The sequence below is a fragment of the Sylvia atricapilla genome, chromosome W, assembly GCF_009819655.1.
Source record: "Sylvia atricapilla isolate bSylAtr1 chromosome W, bSylAtr1.pri, whole genome shotgun sequence".
In the NCBI taxonomy this organism is placed as follows: domain Eukaryota; kingdom Metazoa; phylum Chordata; class Aves; order Passeriformes; family Sylviidae; genus Sylvia; species Sylvia atricapilla.
In genome coordinates this window covers 528326-548556 of record NC_089173.1, presented here as the reverse complement: position 1 = coordinate 548556, position 20231 = coordinate 528326, and the positions used below count along the sequence as shown (strand labels likewise).

At 44.8% G+C, this 20231-nt stretch overlaps 1 protein-coding gene across 1 annotated transcript in view; it reads left to right on the top strand.

The window, feature by feature from the left end:
- Nucleotides 1-258: 258 nt before the first annotated feature.
- LOC136373325 (plastin-3-like) overlaps nt 259-20231 on the top strand; it is a 68057-nt gene continuing 48084 nt past the window's right edge. The window contains exon 1 of the mRNA XM_066338220.1: nt 259-328. The gene's annotated coding sequence lies outside the window, so the exon portion shown is untranslated. The remainder of the gene's footprint in view (nt 329-20231) is intronic.

The window sequence follows — 20231 nt, the reverse complement described above, 5'->3', positions numbered from 1 at the left end:
GGGCAGGAGTGAGGCATCCGCGGGATTGGGGATACACGCAGGGCATGAGGATGAATATATGCAGGACAAGAGCGATGAAAGCAGGGAACAGCGGGAGAAGCCACGGCAGAGCAGCCCGACGACGGCAGGGATGAGGACGGGGCGTGCCCTGGCTGGAGCCTCAGCTCTGCCCTGCCCTGCGTGACTCCGCGGCCGCCCACTCACAGCGCGGGGCACGGTGATGTGCGGGCGGGCGGCCCAATGGGGCCGGGATGGCGGGGCCGGGACGCGCCGAGCGCGGGCTGCGGGCAGGGCTGGTGCGGTGGGACGGCTCGGAGCGGCACGGACGGTGAGTGCTCCCGGGGTTCCTTCAGCGCGGTTCCATCTCGGGGAAAGTTGCGGGCGTTTATCCCGCCGCTGGACGTGCGCCATCTCGCGCCGGGCATCCCGGCCGCAGCGGCGGCGGTGGCAGCGGAGAGGCGCCGACCGGCCCCGGCGGCTCCGCTGGCCCCGGCCCGGCCCTCACTGCCACCCGGCTCCGCTGCGGACCAGGCGTGTCCCCGGGGGGTCCCGGGGCGGCGAGGCGGGCTCGAAGCCCGGAGCACATCGGTGCCGGCAGGACGCGGGGGACGTGTCCGCCGGGCGCGTTCCTGCCGCCGCTCCCAGCTCTCCGCGACGATTAAAAGGCACTTGTCTGATTCATCCCCCTGGAAAATTTCACTCCTGGGCTGAGCCGGGCCGGGCCCGGCCCAGGGAATGCGCTGCCCGCGGCCGCTGCTGGGGCTCGGCTCGGCTCTGGGATGGAGCCGCGGCTGCGGCAGACTTGGGGCTTTGTGCGAGTTGGTAGAAACAGAACCTGGCCGAGGGGCGGGGAGGTGCCGCTTCCCGCTGCGGGTTCCCGCGGAGCGGCACTGAAAAGGGTTCGGTTTGGATCTCACTTTTATCTTTTGTGCACAGTAATATTCTCAAGAGCGTGAAGAAATGGGAACGACTTCTCATCCCATTGAAGCGGGGTGAAATAAAGTGAAGTCGTTGGACAGCTGTGTGGGTTTATTTTTATACATCTTTAATTTGGACTGGGAGAGGAAGTGTCACCCTACTCCCCCTAACAATGGCTTCTTGCTGGGAGTCTGGAAGGGAAATAGAAGAGCAGGGAATTTTTCAGGATTTAAAGCTTCAAACTTTGCTTTGCTGGGGCACCCTGATGCTGGCTGGAAGTATTGTAATGGATAACATCAAGTCTCAGTGCTCACAGAGGTAGCAACTCTGCAGGCACGACTGTGCTCCAGTTCTAAGTTTTTCTAAGTAGAAATAGTGGTGAAACGTGGATGGGAACCGACCTCCAGTTAATGCTTGCTTGGGTCAGGCTGCATGTGCCTGCTTTCTAAGAGCATCCATACGTTCAAGCAGGGCATCACTTGGATTCGCTGATTTCTTTTCAGGAGAGCCGCTGGTATAGATCTGAGCAAATGCCATTGAATCAGCCTTTGAGGTTGTTATTGCTTTACACAATTACAGTGGAATGTGAGAGCTAGGCTTCCTATTTTTGGTCAGTCTGTAGAAGCTACTATAAAAGATAATAGATATCTCAAGTAAATTGCTTTTGCATGACAATTTGGAGCAATTGTTCAGCCGGTAACACTTGTGACTTCTCCAGTGAGCCTGGTAACCTGAGAAGCAAAACTCCTTAATGCCGGGAGACTTGTCAGAGTAACTTTAAAGACAACAGCTGGAACCTGGATATAAAGAGGGAGTAGTTACCGAGATCAGCATGTGCTAGTGCTGTGCATAATGGTGTATAGAAATTCAATCTGTTTTGAAAAGAAATCTTGTGCAAAGAGGAGTTGCTGGTACTTGGTGAGTGGAGAGCAGTGATTCAGGGGGATTAGTGGACACAAGGCAAGTCCCCTGGGTACAATATTCTGCAGCTGATTCTGCCCTGGGAGTGTTGGCATTATGTGGGGTGTGTGCACACAGAGACTTAAAATTCCAGATGTGTTTGTTTGCATCTAAATAACTCTTAAAAAAAAAGTAATAAAATAATTTGTTAAATGAAACCTTTTCCAAACGCTGTTGTTATCATAACCTGTTAATCTTGCCAACGGTTTAACAATTTGAGGATGTTGCTTGGTTGTAACCAAGCTCCTTTGAAGGAATTTTTTGCTTGTGAAAGATGAATTACTCATTCTTTGTCTGAGTGAAGAGATCATAATGTTATTATTAAACTCAGTTATTCAGTGCTAGATATAAATAATTGTGTTTAATCAGGGTGTTTGTTCTCTTATCAAAGTTAATCTGATGAAGTTTCCCCTCCTGTAAAATATGCAAACATCTCCCTAGATTAAGAATGCCCCAAACTCCAGAAACCTATTTACCAGTTTTGGCTAGATGAGCTTTACAGTGAGCTCTGGGGACTGATGACTTCATTAGGTATTTGGATAAATGCAGAGAAAGCCCTTCTCCTGGGGCTCCTTTACTGACGTCTCTGCTCCGGGTTTCAGTTGTGAGATTAAGATGGTGAGTGAAGGAATTGCAGCCGTGCTAAATGAGTTTGTGCTGAATCAACTCATGCGGGATCTTCTAGTAACTCTTTCCTGTGTTTACTTGGCTTTCTAGTGCAGTGCCTTAAATGGCTTTGGAGAAGCGGAAATATAACAGTTCTGACTTTATGGAGGCAAAGGAGAGTGCTGCTCAGTGATTGATTGGAAGGGATGTTAGGGACAGTTAATTCAGTAGCTGTGCTTAAGCAGCTGCTGGTGATCTTAGTGATCTGCGTGCCTCGTGAACCACTTTATCTGCACTTTTTGTGTAGTAAAACTGCAAGTGCTCCACTTGGAGCTTCAGTATGGCAGTTGCATTTTTGACAACGTATAACAGTACATTGGGAGAAGATAAACACTTTTCTTTTACATGATTAGCAGTGAGTTTAGGGAGGGTGTGCCCATCATAGATACTGTAATGCACTTCCTTATCTAAGTAGATGATTTGATCAGTAGCTCATTTCACACCTGAGGTGGTCTTGGTGGTGATATTTTAAGTGCTGGTAATTTATTTGGTGAGGTGTCCCAACACACAGATAATGTTCTTGGTAATCTATTTTACACAGCATTAAATAATAGGTGGTGAAACACAAAGGGGCTGTATTTTCAGCAGAGCCAAAGACCAAGCAAGTTCTGCTTTATATCAGTATAAGGTATTTCTTGTTTGTGGTTGAAGTTTGCTTGTTTTTTTTTTTTAAGTTACAATGTTTTGCATCTCTTTGTTTCATAAAACTGGGAGATGAGAGATGTGGATTGGAATTCTCTGGGGACATTTGTCCCTCTTTAGATACAGGCTTGTTAGCTTGATTTTCTTGTACATGAACTGCCTGTGGCAGAGGAGGTGATGGAAAAGCAGCATCAAGCCTGCTTGTATTATTCCAGCATAGGTTTTGTACAGATCCATCAGCGCCCTGCAAAGCACAGTCCTGGCTCTCTAATGGTGTTCACAAGGGCAGCTCTTGATCTGCCACGTTGGGAGGCAGTTTAACCCTGTGCAGGGATAGGATGGTGCTTCTGATCACAAAGAGTGGAAAACAAAGGTGGGAAAGGAAGGAGGGAGATGCCAGCTGCTACAGTGTTGCTGTGCAGTTTGCAGAGGGTTGGACAGGTGAAATTTATGTGGCTGCTACTTGGTTATTATCTGAGTACCACCAAGTAGCACTAAGCAGCAAAAGAAACAGTTATGGTTTAAGTTGATGTTTTGTTCAGGCTTTGAATATTACTCTGCCTCTACATATATTAGAGCAGTAATTCAACATAAAAAAAAGCAGATTCTCATCTCTCCAGGCCAGCTGTTGAAACATGTGACTGACAAGCTATCAACCTGCCTGGTGCAATAACAGATATTAATTTTTAAGTTTCTTGTAACATTTGGAATAGCCTCAACATGTTATGTTAATATTTATCAACCAATTACTGTTCTTTGCATGCTCAGCACTTTTTGGACTAAGTACTAGTGTGCATTTAGTAATCTGTTGTCTTGGTTTGGGAAGACAGGTATCTGCCAGGGAAAGCTGGAGCTTCCCTTGGAATGGAGAATGTAAACCACCACCACCACCCTTTTTCCAATTATAATTTTTACAGTTAAAAGCTTTTAGGCAAAAGATTTTGGAAATAGAAATAGCAGTTCTTTACTGGTATGTATAAAACAAACAAACAACAACAACAAAAAAAAACTCAACAAAAAACTACAGCATTGATAACAAAAACAGTACCAAGAACTTCGAGGACTTTGCTTCAGAAAAACCCAGGGCCGTTTGGTCTCAGTGCCTTTGTAGGATCCTCAGAGCACCAAGCTGGGAACAGTGGAAAAAGAGTCTCGGGCTGGTAGCTGGAGTGGCAGGATGTCCCGGCAGTGCAGGGGCAGAATGTCCCGGCAGGGCAGGGGGATGCAGGGTCACGTTGTAGCAAGAGGAGCAGCGCTGATGGAACCACGACGGCGGGGCAGGGCTGGCCCAGCTCTCGCAGGGCGGCAGAGAAGCTCAGAATTCCAGGGCGAGCAGATGATGGCAGATTTCCCAAGACAGGACTGCAGTGAAATCCTCCAGCAGGAGCACCAACCCAGCTGTGCCTTCTCCCCAACACGAAAACCAGAGAGAGAGGCTACCTGAAGCTCTGTCCTTTTTTCTGCCCCAAAACCCCACCCTCCTCTGAGCTTCGACCACCCCTTTGTTTTGTTAAATAGTCTTAAGTACGACATTTAGTGTCCTTGGTAACTTATGGGGAAAAATTCCTTAGAGAAAAAAGGAACAAAACCTAACCCCCAACATCTGTGTATCTTTTTGGACATTGAGCTCATTAAGTAATTAGAGTTGCTAATTACATAAAAAAGCCAAACATGAATCCAGAACCCCTTACCAGCAGATGTATGAGAGGTGGATACTGAATTTTAAAAGTTTACCAAATAGCCTTAATGCATACACAAAGCAAAACATTTCTGAATATCTTTTCTTTTCAAGCATGTTGCAAAACTGAGATCAGCTCTTGTAATGGGGGTGATGCAAGGTTGAATTAAACCAATATTTGTTGGATTACTGTAACAAACGTCACAACATCACCTATCCCTGGCCCCCAAGCCCCTTGATAGGCATCTGTTGACATCTCTGCACATCCATTCCTGTTGGCACTTTGGGAATTGGATTATTGCACAAGCAGCAGTGGTTGTTTTTGTGGTGGGTAATGTCTTGGCAGAGCTCTGCCTGTAGCACTACTTGTAGGGGAGGGCATGAAAGGACTGTTTCCCCTGTGACCATCCCAGAAAGTTGCTCAGACTCTTATGCATAATCAGCTATCACTGTTTGCACCATTAAAGCTCTTTTCTAATCCAGAGGTACCTGCTGCTCTTGCTGCTGGTGGGTAAGTAGGTGGGAAGTATGAAAGCTGAAGGCAATTGGGTGATGGTCCAACATCTGGGCCCTGGGTGCTGTGGCTGGGAGAAATGATAGGGGCCATCCTGGAGGTCCTCTGAGCAGCAGCAGCTCAGCTGACAGTGACTGGGCTGCTGTAATCGCTTTCAGCCATGTGACTGCTGGTCATGAATGAACTACTGTTGCGTCCCCTGCTCTGTACACAGTGGTTTGGGTGTTCCTGTGGGTGTACTGGGTCTGTTTGATTTATTGAATTAAAAATAGGTATCTCCAGTGTGGTCTGTGCAGGGAGTGAGTATGAGGTGTGTTATAAATGAGAAGAAGTCAATTAAAAATAACAAAATCTATTTAACAAATTAAAAAGACAATTAAAAAATAATTAAAAAACAGTTAAAAAGCCACAATAAAATTGGACAACATCGATCAAATGCTGGGTGGCCAGAGTGACAGTAACAACGGTACCGTCCAACCTCAACCACACACCACTGGGTCTCGGCGGCGTACAGGTTTTGTACAGTTTATTTGTCCTGAGGCTAAGTCCATTGAAAGTCCAAATATTCATTTATCTCTTTATTTCCAAGCAAGATCTTGAAAGGGGTTCCTGTAAGTATGAAAAGACGATTCAGGAGTCTTCCCGGATCTCGTCTTTGGGGTGCTGATTTGATCATCCTCCGGATCCCCTATCAAGATTGATATCAGATGTCGAGCAGCTGTGAAGTGGAGGCCCATCCTTGATGAATGGGCCATCTCCAGTCCGGCTATGTCATTTCTGTTGCAAATGTTGTGGTTTCACAGCTTGCACCACAGGTCTTGGAATCTCGGAGATGCCCTGGAGTAGCTTTTTAATAGACCAAATCTTTGATACACGAATTTATCCATTACATTTACCACAAGGTGGATGGTGTTTAAACACAGCAGCATTAGTTCAGCTTCAATCTTAGCAGCTGCCTACTTTGTGCTCTTCAATGCTGAAGTTGTAGGTGATGGGTCAAGCCTGTCCTGTCCTTGCTAGTGTTTCCTGCCCTGGATATCCTTCTTGCTTCTAGATCAAATTTCTCTGAAGTGGAGGCTTGGATAGCACCTTTCCATGTGTTGTGATATGCACTTGGAGCACTGCAGAATGGTCTGTGAAAAGTCTTCTGGTTTGTGCAAATACTTCCCAAGTGAAGGGCTGAAGGTAAAGCTGGGGTCCCTTTTGAGAGGTCGGACTGAGCTACGACATGCACACAGTTGCAGTGTTTCATGCCGCACTGACGTTTATTGTTTGCACATCCATATTTATTCCCTTACAGCTTTATTGACATTACAAGGCACCTAAAAAATGTACACATTTGCTGCCTTAAGGAGGCTTCCATATTAACACTATAGATCTACATGTGAGAACCTGTTAGAACCCGGAATACCTTAAGAGAGAGGTGAATTTGTTTTTTTTTGCTGCGCCACAACTTGAATTTTCACTGCGCCACAAAGGCCTACAGGTTTTGCAGGACAAAGGGCCCAGTCTGGAATTGCTCACACCTCATTCCAAATATTAAAAACTCCGCAACATGAAGGTGTAGATTTTCTCTGCTTTACCTGAGTGGCATTGCCATGCTGTGCCATCACCATGAGGACGGGATCCTGGCTGTCAGAAATCCTCTTTCCTCATCTCACTGTGCTGCAGCCCCCAGCCTACCTCATCTCCACTGGCAAATGGAACTGACACATCTGGGGTTGGTGTGCTGTGACACTGGGGACATGCTGCCTAAGGAGGGTGATGGAGGCCCACTCTTAACTGTGGATTGAAGAGATGATTTGATTATAGCCAAAAGATGGGACTTATGTGTTTGTGGCTGCAGAGCCCAATTGGGGCAGCAGGTGCTGCATTAGACATTTTAGGTGTTTGGTGTGTTCCTGTGTGATCTTGCCAGCCATGTAAAGAGCAACCTGTACCAGCTAAACAAGAAAATGTGGTTGATTGATGGAGCTGAAGACAGAAGTCCCCACCTAATAGGGCTGGAGAGTAGGGTGGGAGGAGAAGACATGCACATCTGCACTCTGCTAGTGCCAGGCTGTTTGATCTGGAGGTGGTGGCATTGGTGGTGATAGAGCTCTTCCCTGTGGTGGGCACATCTGACATCAGTGCTGACCAGCAGCTGCCCTGTCATCAGGACTGTTTGCTTGGCTGCTCTACCTTCTCCCAGCAGTTCTGTTTCTATCAGGGGTATGGCCTTCCCTGGGCAGGGTGCTGAGGTGTGGTGGCCAGCCAGTCCCCTCAGTTACTGTGGCATCTGCTGGGAATCTATAATATGTTGGCTTTTTTTTTGTAATAGATTAAAAATGCCGAGGATGATAAGCAAGTCCTGTCTGGCCTTCTTGGAAGAATTATATCACATGTGCTCCTCTAACAGCTAGGGATTCCTGTCTGGGTTTGTGGGTTCATGCTTGGGCTACTTAAAGCTAGTTTTGCACTGGGTTTGTGAATGGCATGAGGATGAAAAGGAGGCTTCCATGCCCCCAGGAGAGCTGCTATCAGCAGAGATGGAGCTATCCACAGTCATTCTTTCCCTTTTGTTTTGCCAGCTGATTTCTCTTAGTTTGTCTCTACCTTTCAGCAGCTGAGCCATGAGGGTGACCACTGCCCATGAAAAGCAGCATCCTTGGCAGGTGGGCTGTTTGCCTTAGGTCCCCTTCCTCGTGTCTCCCTGTGCTGGCTGGTCTGCACTCTCCCAACACCCTGTGCTGCTGGGTAATGTGCACATTCCTGAGGGCAAATTGACTCCTGCAACATCCAGGCTGTCCCCATGGGCTGTGGTGGTCTGTGTACTACTAATATTTGGGAGTTAATATGGAAGAAATAAAATAATAATTGATTTGACATGCATCTGAGGATGTGGGGAGCAGGATTGCTGTCTGAAATGGAAAGCTCTGGTTAGGACTGCTGCCGATTGCTCATGTCAATCCATATGGGCCATATGCTTCTAACCAGTCTCTTTGTCTCATTTCCTTCTTTGAAATGCTTACAGCTGTTTTTCTTGCTGCTTCAGTACATTTTTTGTTCCTGTAAAAAGAGTGACAGCTCACAGATGCTGCTGGGAGTCTCCACTGAATAGCTGGGAAGAGAGACTGTGATCTTCAAGAGAAGATAGTGTAGTGTCTCTGCGGGAGGCCTAATTACTGATGTTTTAAGTAAGATTTTTTTTTTTTTTCTTTTTAAAGCTGACAATAGACTTAACTGTCTCATTCACTGTTTCCTCATCACATACTGCCCTTAGTGATGTACCAGAGAGAGGAGGTGGTTGATGAAGTCACTTATGTGTAGAACAAGGAAGGATGAAGTTGTCGATAATAATGTGTTGAGGTGTTCAACATCCAGTTTTGCTGCTATGCTTATAACTTCACAATGTTGCTTGGATGTTGGCTTTTTTCCTAAAGAAGTGTGTGACCAAAGTGATAGCAGTGCTTGAGGTTCATCATTGTTGGTCCTCCACTTATCCCAGTGTACCATCTCTTTGTCCTGCCCTTTTTGCATTCTGCCAAGAGAAGTAATTGCAGACTTCTGTAGTTGGGTTAATGATCCAGCCCTGGCCAGGTGAAGAAGGAGCTGTAGAGATGCTGATGCCTATGCAAGTGTTTCACAGTTTATGGATGGGTGGTAAAGGGGCACCTGAAGACAGCGAGAGAAGCTATCTCTATCTGCTTTTAGACAAATGACCTGTGCACTGCAAGGAATGTGGGGCTAATGTGGCAAAGTAAATGGCCGTGTTGAATTGGCTGGAATGCCAAGTTAAGACATGATCTGTAACAAATAAAACCTAGTGGTATGTTATGTCTGAAGTCCACGTGATCTTGGATTCGTTTAGGTGCTGAGAGTACAAAAAATCTCTGCTTTTAGTGGGTCAGTTGCCTATTGGCCATGAGCCCTAAATAAGCAAAACTTGCCTTCTTTTCCAATCCTTTGCTTTGCCTTTTTTGCAGTCCCAATGCACAAAACAGTGAGGTGTCCCAACAGCTGTTGTACTGGTGTCTGAGATAGGAAACCTTGTATGGGATCCTTGTGGTATGTCTATAGCTGGTGACTGTTTTCCTGCCTCGTCCTCCCAAGGGTCTCACTGCTGTGCAAGGAGCCACGGATAGGCTTTTCCTCCTGTAAAAAATATGCTGGGGCTGTACTCTCCTCAGCTCATGTTATAAATTATAAACTGCTGTGGGAAATGGAAAATAGAGTAATTCTGATTTGTGTTCTTTTAGAGCCCTGTTCTTTAGACCAAAATACACAGGATAAGTCTGGACCTTCCCTCTATTCACTTTTCATAGCCTCCTTTGTTTTTAATTTAAAGTTGGGGGTCCCTTTTGAGAGGTCGGACTGAGCTACGACATGCACACAGTTGCAGTGTTTCATGCTGCACTGACGTTTATTGTTTGCACATCCATATTCTCTTACAACTTTATTGACATTACAAGGCACCTAAAGAATGTACACATTTGTTGCCTTAAGGAGGCTTCCACATTAACACTATAGATTTACATGTGAGCATCCGTTAGAACCCGGAATACCTTAAGAGAGAGAGGTGAATTTTTTGCTGCGCCACAACTTGAATTTTTACTGTGCCACAAAGGCCTACAGGTTTTGCAGGCCAAAGGGCCCAGTCTGGAATTGCTCACACCTCATTCCAAATATTAAAAACTCCGCAACATTAATTTATTTTATTCTAAATTCCTCCCATCCCCAAAATAGAACAGACATCAGTCTGCAAGCAAAGATTGCCAGGCACTGGTCTTGTGGATTATAGTAGCTTTTTGGTCTGGTTGGAGACTGAGCCCCACCCTACATAGGCTTGGATTAAAAATAGTCTTCCCTTTCATCAGGCTGAAAACTATACACAACACATCTATGTCTTGGTTTCCGGGGTATTGGCAGCCACAGGAAGCCCTTCAGCTATAAAATACCTCAGAAAATCTGCTACTAATTATTCCAAAGTGCTAAGGTGACCACTGTTGGAAGGGTGTAGAGGCAGATATCTGACTGCCAGCCACGTAGTTATCATAGATGTTGATCAAAGCTTAGCTGTGCTTCTTGAAGAACCTGAAAAAATTGAAAACTAGTCCACAGCCTATGCATTAGGCCGCCACTTTAAGAATGTCTCAGCTCAGGTGCTGCAGGGACATCCAGTGGCCAGGAGACTACCCCACAGCCTCCAGCTCAGTCCTGTCTGTCCAGACCTGAGCTGCACACTCCTCCATCTTTGTATAAAACAGAAAAAATATTGAGGCCAAGAGGCTGGCTGGTATCTGGTGTGGTGATCTCATTCCCCCACTGCCTCTTGGAAAAGCCAGGCCTCAAACCCAAGATTCTTAGGCAAGTCTGAGTAGTTGGCCATGGGATAGCACAGGGAAGATCTGAGTGTCTCCTTGCCCAGGGCATCTGTTCTCTGCCTCATGAACCTCTAGTGTTGACTTCTTGTGTTGTTTCATTTGTTTTCCACTGTCCTTGGCCATGCTTGGTGGGGCAGCAAAGTGGTAGGAAATGCTGTTGGCAGGCTCCAGCTTGCTCTGTGGGGAAAGGCAGGATGCAGCTGACCCAGCATCTGGAAGCAGGCGGTGCTGCCTGGCAATTCCTCCAGCTTAGCCACAGCCTTTATGGTTCTTTAGGGCAGGAGTGGGAGTAAATGAGCAGAGGAGTGTGATGGGAGGAGGGCAGGGAGACTGCCCAGTGCCCGTTTCATGGCTGTTAATGACTAGCGTGCTCTGTGCACCTGGTTTATGTGACCTTGGTGATCAAAGGTCTCTGTAATCAGAGAAAAGGCTGCCTTCTCTTCAGTTTTTGTAGACTCTGCCTTGGCCTGTTCTGTTTCTGTTAATTATATTTCTAGAGTAGACTGTAAAAAAACTTAAAAATGTGAAATATTGTATTGTCTCATAAAACCTTTGTAAACAGTCATGAAACTGTCTCTAGAAGGACACTAGAAGGATTTAATTTCCCCCCAAAGACTAGGGATGAGCTTTTAGCCTTTGTCTAACTCAGTTGCATGTTTGTTTTACTTTGAGAGTCAAGGGACTATTTATTCATATCTCAAATTCTTAAAGTGGAAAAACTGGCTCCTACAGTTAGGCAGTTAGGTCTTTACTACAGACTTTTTTTTTTTTTTTCTAGAGGAAACCAAATTTTTCTTGAAAATATGCTACCCAGGCTGTTTTATAAAAATGTATAAATATAGGAATTTACACAAGGCAAAGTGAGTTGCTGCCCACTGCAGGGGCAGGTCAAGACAAGGAAAAACCTGCAAAACACCAACTTGGGGAAAAGCATAAAGAAGATCTGATAGTCTGGTAGATGAGACAGGCTGAGTAACATCAGAAATGCTGCTGGCTTATATCAGTGTTTCCCATACCAGCTGCAGAATGGGGCTGTGGCTCAGAGAGATGCTGTAGGTAATCCTGCCCCTGGCCTATGTCCTGTTAATGCAGCTTCTGCTGGAGTTTTGTGTGCTAGAACTGCTTCTTCTGCCTTATGTCCAAATGATGGCGAGACTATCTTGCTAGGGGGAAAAGAGAAAGAATTGATTGCAGAGTTCTGGGGACATCCTCTTGGATTGCTACTGAAATTGTTGTTTCTGAGGTGGTGGGAAAGGAAGCTTTAGAAAAATCCCCTTTGTTTTCTCTTGCTTTTTTTTTCTGAAGGTTGACATATGAAAAGTATTTCTATACTAGAAAGCAAATAGGAAGGCATGTGATTCTGCATTACATCTATGTGGCTTATTTTTTGCCAATATATTACTGATTAAATTAGGGGCTCTCCAGAGTTGAATGCACAAGATGTTTGAAATTCAGATTGAAGACCTTGGATAACAGAAGCTTGTATCCTGTCTGGATTAGATGGAAGGTGATATGCAGTGGGTTCTTCCTGAAACAAGTTTGCAGAGTCACCTATGTGCCATTTCAATGTTCTTCCTTGCCTGTTGTGTTATCTGAAAACTATAGCTGAAGTCCATTTTTTCTATGTGCTCATTCCCTCAAAGTACCTTTTTTGATCAGATTTGGGGTTTTTTTTATGTTTGTATTCATCTTTGCCTCAGTGATGTTACTGGTGCATGTGGTACTGTCCCAGCCCTGGTTACAGAAGCCCAGGTCTTCTGCTCCATGGATTCTGCTCAAAATAACAGGGAAAGGGTGTTGCTGATCTGCCTCTTCCACTCTCTTCTGTACTACAAGGTCAAAGAGTGTCTTGCTCTACTTTCACAAATAGTAGGACTGAACTTGTTGCCTTTGACTCTGCCCTACTGGGAAGGTCAGGAACTGGAGGAGGTCCCATGGGTTTTCACAGTCTCTGTCCCTGTTTTCATGGAAGATCTTGGTGCAGCCCCTCTCGGGAGATGAAACTGCTGGGCAAGCACCAAAGTTCTCAGTCTGTCCAGTGCAGTGCTAGCCAAGTGGAAACTTGAATTCAAGCTACCCATCCCTGTAATTTGCATTCATATTTTGTGAAGCAGTGCTTCAGCTGGGTCTGAAAGATCATAAATTCTGGGTCCTTGTTTATGCTGCCATCGCAATCTTGTGCTCCTTCCTGCTAATCAGCCAGGAAGGATTTGTGGAGTGTTGTTTGGGTTTGGAACAGGGCTGTGGTTTTGAGATTCCAGGATGCTGAGTCTTGTCCCAGGGACCGGCTTGGATGCTCTCCTGCCTTGAAGCCTCTGCAGCAAGATGTTAGTGAGCAGACTGATATTCCAGCCCATCCCTGTTTTCCTTGGTCTAAACCAGTGTTTACTTTCTGCTATAACTGTTGAGCAGCTACAGTGCTGTGGTGATATATACACATATATATTCTGCTATAAATCCTGTAGTTAAATATTTGCTTGACTCAGCAAAGAACAAGATGCTTGTCTTCAGTTGGTCACAGAAATAAAGGAAGTGAGTTCCAAAACAATATTGCAATTAAGCTGTTTTTTCCTGATTTTGCACAAAATGTTTTGCCTCCAAGAATGGATTGTGAGGAATTTATTTTAGGGAATACATAGGATGTTATAGATGTATATAAAGTTACCCTGTTGTGATTGGTATTGGGCAGGCATTCAGGGAGAAAGTTGGCCCTTGCTTTTAAGAACTGTTTCTGAGATAGCAACATTCTGAAGGTCAGTAGAGAACAAATTGAAATACATTTACAAAAGCATTCATGTTTCTCAGTGCTCCTGGTAATAATAAGCAAGTTTCTGAATCCTCACTTAGATGGAATTTACCTTTCCATAAGGAGAGAGGGAAAACCAGGCCTTCTGAAGACTGAAAATATTTTGAATAAGCAGCCTTAATGTCTGACCTAAACTTTAGCCTGTTCCTTTCTGCACTGTTTGGCTGCAGCTGGGACTAAGCTTTCCATGGGGACATGGATGGGAGGTTCCTGTGCAATCCTGTTCCTGCCCTTCTTTTGCCGCCTTTGTAATGTTCTCGTTGATCTGATTTCCAGCTGGGCTCTTGCCACTGTATTATATAAACCAAATGCTCAAGCAAAGGCAGCATAGTCAAACTTCTTGCTGAAAACTTGAAAAACTGACATTGCTTCTGCCCAGCTAAGAAGCTCCTCAAAGTTACTGTATCTGTGCTGGATGGATGGTAATGGCAGTGCCCAGCCTACATTAGTTAGATCCATCACTAATGGCAACAACTTTTATTCTTTCCTCCCCTTCCTCCCCGTAGAATATACACTTTTTCTGGGTTATATAGGGGTGTTTTAGTTGATCCCTTTGCTCCCTGTGTTTCAAAGATCTGTATAAAAAAAGAGTTTTGAAAGTAATAAAATGGACTAAGATTCTGCCCTGTACAGTCCTTGAAACCTGCTGTTATGCAAGAGCCTTTACAACCAGTACCAGTCAATGATTCACTTTAGCAATTAAAGCTTTGTGCATTGGTTTGATATCAACTTGGCACACAGCAAGGCATTGCACTTTCTTTAGTGCATTGCCCTTTCACGTGTAACACTCATAGCTGATAGTCTTGCTCAGCATTTGGACCTCTTTGGTGTAATCCATGTTGAACTTTGTGGTGTCATTGCTCCCAGCTATAGATCTACCTCTTCTTCCTGAGCTCCAAAGTTGCTTCATGCCTTCTATCAAATACCATGCCTTGTTTGGCTTTATGTAGGATCTGTAGATGTTTGTGGTTTTTGTTTTGTTTTGTTAGCTTCTAGGATGAGTTTTTTTTTTAATACTAATTCATAAAGCATTAAACTCAACAGCAACAACAGATTAGAGAATATAAGAAATCTGCTGTCAAAGCAAAGGCTTCACAGCACAGAGATCAGTCTGCTACTAGTAGCTGTTTTTTATGGTCTGGAAAATGTGAGATGGCTTACTAAATAACAGTGTAATGAACTGTGTGGTGAAGATTGCGCTCTAGGGACCTGAAGGCTGTGGGTGACAACTTACAGTGTATGTGTGAGTGGTAATCCAGCTCTACCCCACCTTTCTACATATCTGAAAAAAGTGCAGTAGTTGTGGAAGCCCCTGGAGTTATCCTGTCCAGCGGGTCTGTCCTACAGGAGACTTTCTGTTGGGGTCTGAGATAAAAAGCAGTTGGAGGGAAGCCAACAAGTGCATGAGCTCAACACCAGAAAAAGCTTCAACATCTCTTGAGATGAGATTTTGGACTAGTTCAACACAGATGAACTTGTAGGCCCCCTTGCACAATATGATGAGCCACGTGCCTCTGGCCAGGATGTCCAGATGAGATATCAGTCCCTTCCTGGAGATCCTCCCTCATTGAGCTGGGTCTGTGTCCTGCTGCCCAGGCTGGTCAGTACCTGAAACCTTTCTGATAGTGGGAGCTCATCTGCAGATGTAGATGGGCTGTGTGGGACTGAGGAGCCACCCAGTGGCAATCTCCCACTGGCCAGGAGTGAGTGCAGCAAGCTGGTCTGCACAGTGGTCAACAGTTGGCCAAATGTCCATTTGGTGGCTGGAGCACGCTGTGACTGCAGAAGTGTAATCTCTTCTTGCATATAGGTAAAAGGTATTAAGCAGTTCCTGACCTCTGGTTCTGCATAATTGCCAGTCTTGCTACAGTCCACAGATCTATTTTTCAAACCACATATTTTTTACTGTTGTAATTTTATTTTGAAGATTACACTTATTTTATTATTAATTTAATAGGGTGCTCCTGTAGGCAAGTCCCTGGTGGTGTTTGGCATTAGAGAGAGCTCTTGTTTTCAGGTGACTTTTTTTAAGTCGAAATGAGGTGCAGTGTTTGGCTTTGGTAGCAGTATTTATGTTTTAGTATTTATAAAGTGAATCTTCTCAGGGGAGAAATCTGACTCAAGTAGCTGAAAACTTTGCAAAGGTGTTGCTGCTGCTCAGGCTGCAGAGTATTTATCACTAATAGAAAGTTAAAAGGCTTATGACAGACTTGTATAAAAATATGAACCTTTTCTAAACAAATCTGTACTCCTGTAGTTTGCATTGTGCAACCGTTTGAATTACAATTGTTTTTTGGTGCTTCTTAAAACTTTCTTTAGTGTATGTCAAAAGACCTTAGTTCCAAGAACTACATTCCTATTAAATGGCAACTTTTCCATATTAATACATTCCATGAGGATGCAGTCCACATGAATGCTGTATACTTCTCAATTGTAGATGTGTCTGAGTGTTGCCAAAAATGGATCAGAACAGTTTCCCTGTTCAGAAATATTGTGTGAACAGTCACTGTGTTCTGCAATAGTGCACTTCTAGTGTAAAATACTATTTCCTTGAGTGATGATGTCATGGTTTGACATTCGCCAAATTTCGTTTATCAGCTGGGAGATAGGACTTGGGGAGAAAAAGGCAAAACAGGCACAACTTAAAAGTAAAAACAGATAGATTTTATTAATATACACTAAAGAAAAAAAAGAGGGGAAAAAAAAAAGAGACCTGCTGAGACATTCAAACACCTTCCCCCCCCAAATGTTCACTTTCCCACACACCACAGAGAGAAAACCATGATCTTCAGTCAGTTGCCACCATTTAAACACGATACTACATCACCTTGGGAGAGAAGCCTCTCTAGAGTTATGGAGAACACGCCACAAGAAAAAGATCTAGTGGCTTTCAAGGCCACAGATCTGCAACCGCCCAGAATTTTTGCAGATTCTGTACAGTCTCACCCATATAACAGTTTTCCACGCTGTTTATGGGCCTCCACATGTTTGGGGTATCATTTTAAGAATGCTTTTCTAGTACAAAACAGGGATTCTCTTCCATCTCTAAATTCACTTCTCTCTCAAAAGAAATAGAAACCTCCTTATTCTTTCCCAGGAGCCGGGGACATATTCTAATGAAAATTCTTAATTAAAACCCATGTATATTAATACACACAACCCTTTGGCTAGAACTTGCATTCCCCCAAGCAGCATTAGGATATTACAAAAACAGTCCATTTCTCCACAATTCACATCTAGAGAAGTCTGGTCATAAATGTCCACTTCCTCCATCCCATCTTCAAAATAGTCTTTCTCAGTTCTTTCACTGACTTTTTCAATGCTCTCTCTCTACATTTCAAATCCTTCTGTCTTCCATGGAGGAAGAAAAAGGGTTAAAGTCTTTGCCCAGAGTTTTTTTTTGTCTCCAGCAGCTTCTCAAAGCTTTAAGGCCACAGGTGACGGTGGGGGGAGGAATGGGGAGAGAGAGAGAGCGCATGCTCAGGAATGCTGATGGACGAAACCTCCTCCCTCCCGGTCACATCTAAAGCGACTCAGACTCGGATCAGTTCCCTGGAGCTCCGGAGAAAAGTTCTTAAAAGTTTCTCCTCCTTCGGACCAGCGGTTTTGGCAGCCAAAGCCCAGAGCATGGCCACCGTGGTCCTGGCCCAGGGCCAGACTGCTCGTCTGCAGTCCTCCTCCTCCTCCTCTCCCCATCGGAGGAGCTGGGAGGGGACAGAGGGAACACTGCCAGCCCTGGCCGCTGTCCCACAGGCAGGGCCTCCCCCCGAGGCCCGGCAGGCCTGGTCCCGGGGGGACCAGCCCGACCCCAACTCACGAGGTGTTACCTTCTCGATGACTGGAAAAGGAAAGAGACTGAGTCACCTGAAAACTTGTGATTTAAGGCTGTGTTTCCAGAGGCATAGAAACACTCCCATTTGTCAGCCAACCTGTCAATCACAATCCATGCTAAACCACCACAGGTGACTAAAGGTGGATAGTCATCTAGAGCATGTTCTCCAAGAGAGAAGAGGATTGCCTAAGTCATGTCAAGGACAGACTTGGGTGATGGACAGAGCTGGCAGCTGATCTGAAAGATGAAAAAGTATGTTTGGGCCTCCAAGGCCCTCCTACCAGACCTAGTGCCACTCTTTATCCAGTGGCCTGGTCTGTGGGGTGGCTGAGCTGGTTCTAACTGGGATGCTATGCTAACAGTGGGCCCTCTGCCCACTGCCTCATCTTCCTTGTGCTGATGTCCATTTGACCCCTCAGCCAGCCAGGATGGGAGGACTGAAATGCTGAGGAGAAGGAAAGGGACAGGATGGCCTTTGGGTGATGTCAGCCCTGCCGGGGTGCAGTTTTACTGTGTCAGGACAGTTCCTCTTCCCATGCTTCAGTAACAGCCATTAGGCTTCATCCGATGCTGTTGTAATCACCCAAAGTGTTTTCTTTGTGGTGTGATTGTTGCAAGGTGCACTTCGTGATTGGTTAGGTGTGAGATATTAATTTTAAAGAATTAAGGACTTTAGTTAAACTAGATATTGCTGACGTAGACTTCCCTTTACATTTTGAAGAATAAAGGACTTTAGTTAAACTAGACATTGCTGATGTAGACTTCCCTTTTACTAACTAGACATTGTTGAGGTAAACTTCCTTTTTTTAACATAAGCCGGATTTAAGGAACCGATAAATCAGGAGACCTGTCAACTTAATCAATAGACTCCAAGAACACAATGTGATCATAAATCAGATAGTCTTGAGAAAACAGGATCCAGGTGTCACCAACACTAAAAAGTTAAAAAGTCAAAGCGAGGAAGACCCATCTTACTTCATCATTTTGAGACCCTACCCCATAAGAAGGACCACCGACCCATTTCAAAGAACAAACGACACATGCTTAATTGCTTTTTGGCTAATTACCATACGAAGCAGGGAATGGGATGGACCAGAGTAATGAATATGCATTTGTGTTTTGGGTATTCAACACTTTTGTACGTAAAAAGACCCTGTGATCATCTGTAAATTGCGCATGTGTATTTGGGAGCTATCCTGCACACTGCCCGGCGTCGTAATAAACATACACTTTCTAACTTCAAACTGTTAGAGAGTCTTTGTCCGTCATAGTTGGATATTGGTATTAAATCAATATCCATATTTTTTTTAACAAATCAGGTGGAGCTGCAAAACTGGCTTAAAAATATTCCCTACTCCAAGTTCCTTCCAGTGGCTTCTCCTTTGGCTCAAATATGTAGCAGAAAGGATAGGAAAGTGCCTCAGAACTGGTGATGCCCTGCTCAGGCCTGCAGGACTGGCCGGAGAGATCTCAAAGGCACTGTAGACTCCTGCAGTGTTTTCAGTACTGGCTTGTGCCCTGCGAAGTGCAGCTCATCTGGCAACTGCCTTTCCAGTGGATGTGCAGAAAGGGTTTCCAGGTAATCTCTTAATTTCTTTCTCCCTTTACAAAAAAACCCCATCCAACCCTAGACTCCCCATGGCCCATGATCTCCAGAGGATAACTTGTTCACTTTTTTTCCACTTATCCCCTCTCCACACCCACCTTTTTTGTCTTTTGAATTTAATAAAGTGAGTGACTCAGTACTAAATATAAAGCCTCCTGCTTCTGGCATCATCTGCTTGTGGCTCATTTCCTGGAGCTGACATCAGCTGAAGCCTCCCAATTTCCTTATGAAATAGCAAGACATGAAATATCCTTTGCGCGGTGATCTGGGCATACTTATGGACTTCTTTGGTGACTGCTTGGCTCCCTGATCTAAGCTGTGAGTAATTAGCTGGTTAACTGCTAAGCTGAGCACTGGTAGAGCACAGGGTAAATAAGCAAGTCCTCAGATCTGTTTTGCACTGCAAAATCATACTCAAGTTTGCAGGCGTTTCTTAAATAAAGACCAACTTTCAGTCCCTCCTGCATATGCAAGGTTTTTATTAAATAAGCAGGAGCCTGACTAATGTCTTGATTTCTTCCAGATGACAGGCTTGCTGACAGAACAGCTCAGGAAGCTTTTAAGGGGGAAATCTAGCAAAGATGGACCTGTTTTTTTCTTTAAAAAAACTGATAAACTGAGGAGTTATGGTCAAATGCTTACTCCTCGGTTGTCACATCTTTCCATAGCTGTTTACATTGATGGGATTTACATTGCCATTGGTTGGCACTGAGGGAGAAAGCAAAAAGTGCATAAACCTTCAATTTGTATCAAAAAGCCCAGGTGAGAGTCTTTCTATCTGTTCATAATTTCATTAAAATCCTTACATTTAAAAGAGAATGTGGACAAAACTGGAAGAGGGGAACATCTTGCACATGGTAAATGGTCACTGATGTGAGTTCAAAATGGATTGGTGGCTGGCCATTCAGCTTTGCTCTCTAAAGCTCTGTCTCACAGAGCATAGTGTTTTTCTCCGATGAAGGAGACTATTTAAGCTACCCGGTTTTCTCTTTCAGTTAGGTATTCTTTTGAACTTCTCCCCCTTGTCTCTCTCTCTTTTTATTTTCTTTTCTTTTTTGGTTTTTTTTTTTGGTAATGAGAGGGGATGTTCCTGAAAACATTTGTTTTGCAGCACCAGAGCAGGCAGAGGCAAGAGACTGAGCTACTTTTGCTGCTCCTGAAGGCTCGCCAAAGTCTGCTGATGCTCTCTTGGCTCTGGGATCTCCCGAGGCTGCTGTGGCCCAGCCCTCTGGACACGGAGATTTCT